This window comes from Gopherus flavomarginatus, chromosome 16 (assembly GCF_025201925.1).
Source record: "Gopherus flavomarginatus isolate rGopFla2 chromosome 16, rGopFla2.mat.asm, whole genome shotgun sequence".
In the NCBI taxonomy this organism is placed as follows: domain Eukaryota; kingdom Metazoa; phylum Chordata; order Testudines; family Testudinidae; genus Gopherus; species Gopherus flavomarginatus.
The window spans coordinates 10,816,414-10,819,282 of NC_066632.1; the positions used below are offsets into that span (position 1 = coordinate 10,816,414).

The 2,869-nt window shown below is 52.1% G+C and overlaps 1 non-coding gene across 1 annotated transcript; it reads right to left on the minus strand.

Moving 5' to 3' along the window:
• Positions 1-2,530: 2,530 nt before the first annotated feature.
• On the minus strand, positions 2,531-2,604 carry TRNAK-CUU (transfer RNA lysine (anticodon CUU)). The gene has a single exon. It is a non-coding gene; the product is annotated as a tRNA-Lys (tRNA).
• Positions 2,605-2,869: the final 265 nt, after the last annotated feature.

The following is a 2,869-nucleotide window of genomic DNA, read 5'->3' on the forward strand; positions in this document are numbered from 1 at the left end:
TAACTGTCCCATACCCCTAATCATTTTTCTTGCCCTTTTCTGAACCTTTTCCAATTCCAATATATCTATTTTTGAGATGGGGTGACAATTGCATGCAGTATTCAAGATGTGGGTGTATCATGGATTTATTTGCTGTTTTTACAAATATGATCTATGAGATATTCTGTCATATCTATCACTTTCTTAATTATTTCCTACATTGTTCACTTTTTTTCACTGCTGCTGCACATTGAGTGGATGTTTTCAGAGAACTATCCACAGTGACTCCAAGATCCATCTCTTGAGTGGAAACAACTAATTTAGACCCCATCATTTTGTATGTATAGTTGGGATTGTGTTTTCCAATGGGCTGCACTATGTGCTATCCTGTCATCTAGTACTGCTGAGATCCTGGATTCAGTAATATCCCTGCCCTTCCTGTTCCCTTTCTCCACCGAACCCCGCCAGCCCATGCTTCCTGTTCCCAGCTTCCCCAGGATTCTCGCACTGTCTCTGAACCTCTCTGTCAGCAAGAAGCAGTGCCAGGGACACTTGCCCTCTGTCTGGAGTCTTCGATTTCTGGGACATGGATTTACTTTCTCTGTGTTGTAAGAGGCTCTGTTATAATGAGTGTCTGTGACATTACCCAGAGTACAATCTGGACTGTTAAATAGCTGTCCCCTCAGTCCTCCAGCATGGGGTGCCTTTTCCACTGTTTTCCAACGAGAACAGCCCCTCTTGGCCAATTAACACACAGTCTCCAGCATGTAACTCACTCCCAGCTACACAGTATTGAGTGCTGCTAGACAGCCACTCATGAATTACACCTCAGGAGAAAACCAGCAAATTCTCAAGTGCCCAACTTTCCCCCAGAAATGTGCATCTTGCACTTTCCAGCACGCTACTGAACGACCCAAGCTCATATGAAGTCTGTCATTTCATCAGTGGAAAATGACATGCACCAGCTTGTTATCCCAAACAGAGTTTCCAACACACTTCAATCCACACATACTGGTTAGATGAACAATAAACCAAGATTGTTAACTACCAAAAACTAAAACTAGGCCCAGTCCATGAAAGGGGCACTCCCAGGAGAGACTGTATAAAGGCTGGAACATGAAACACCTTTGTAAACCTGAGACAGCTGCCTTGGGGACAATGACAGGGAGAATCCCCCAAAGTGACTCCTTTGTTTCTGCTCTTCTCTGGCCTCCGATTGTTCCTTCCAACGTGGAGTACTTTGCACTTGTCTCTACTGAATTTGATCCTATTTACTTCAGATCATTTCTCCCGTTTGTCCAGATCATTTTGAATTTTAATCCAATCCTCCAAAGCACTTACAACCCCTCCCAGCTTGGTGTTGTCCGCAAACTTGATACATGTAAGAGAGAGACTGTTACTGGGAGGGTTTCCAAAGATGGGTCTGAACTAGAAATGAGCTCCGTTTCACATGTGTGGGTCCCCGCCACTCCCTGGGGGTGTGCTAGGGTGACCAGATGTCCCGATTTTATAGGGACAGTCCCGATTTGGGGGGTCTTTTGCTTATATAGGATCCTATTATCCTCCACCCTATTCCAATTTTTCACACTTGCTGTCTGGTCACACTAAGGTGTGCACATGTGTGGGTCACAGCTGTTCACTGCCCCTCTCATTGCAGCGTGTGTGCAGGGTTACTGCCCTGGGAACTGCAGGGCACCAGTGGACATGGGGCTGGCTGGAGGCAGGGCAGGGGCTGACTGGAGGTCGGGTCTGGCTGCAAGCAGGGCAAGGCGTGCGGGGCTGGCTGCAGACAGGACAGGGGGTGCAGGACTGGCTGCAAATGGGCTGGCTGCAGGCAGGGCAGGGTGTGTGGGACTGGCTGCTGACAGGGGCTGGCAGCAGGCAGGGGGATGTGGGGTGGAGTGGGCTGGTTGGCTTCAGGCAGGGCCTCAGGGGAGTGCGCAGGGGCTGGCAGTCCTGGAGACAGAGGAGTGTGGGACTGGCTGGCTTAAGGCAGGGGAGTGCGGCAAGGGTTGACTGGAGACAGGGCACGGGGTGCGGGGCTGGTGCAGGCAGGGCAGAGGGTGCAGCAGGGGCTGGCTGAGGGCAGGGGTGCGGGTACAGGGGGTACAGCCTACCCTGTACGGTAAGTGCCCCCTCCTCCACCAAGGTAGCAGCAGCAGCCCAGGGCTCGGGGGCTATTTAAAGGGCCTGGGGCTCCCCTGCTTCCACCGTCCCAGCCCTTTGAATAGCCGCGGGAGCTCTGGGGAAGTGGCGGGGCTCCGGGGGCTGTTTAAAGGGCCGGGGCGGTAGAAGCAAGGGGAGCCCCAGACTTTTTAAATAGCCCCCAAGTCTCCAGCAGTGGGGCTCTGGTGGCAATTTAAACAGCCTGAGGCTCCAGTCCCTGCTGGGAGCCCCAGGCCCTTTAAATTGCCCCCTGGGGAAGCTGGGCCACCCTAGTACAGTGCACCAGCAGGGCTTGGGTGCGGGGCCTGATTCAGGGGAATTGGTTGAATTGGCCTAAAGCCGGCCCTGCCCGCAGGAAAGCAAGGAAGTAGCACAGGCTTATCACTGTCCCTGGGTGGGCTTGAACCACCATCCTTTCAGTTAAGAGCCAAACGTGCTGACCCATTGCACCACAGAGACACAGACAGGCCAGGCTGTATGGAGCACAACAGTCAGGAATCAGCTCAGGGTCCGGTCTAGCACATGCATGCAGTGGTTGGACAAGCAACAGCAAGGAACTGGACTGGTGCGGAGTGAAAGATCTGTGGGAAGGAACCGAAAATAGTACTGGGGCTGCAGTACAGGGCTTGCATACACTTTCTTTGGCCTGTTTTGCTGGAAGAGTTAGCAGGGCAAGCTTGTTAGTCACAGGTAAGGGGGTGAGTTTATGCAAATTCTGGACTCT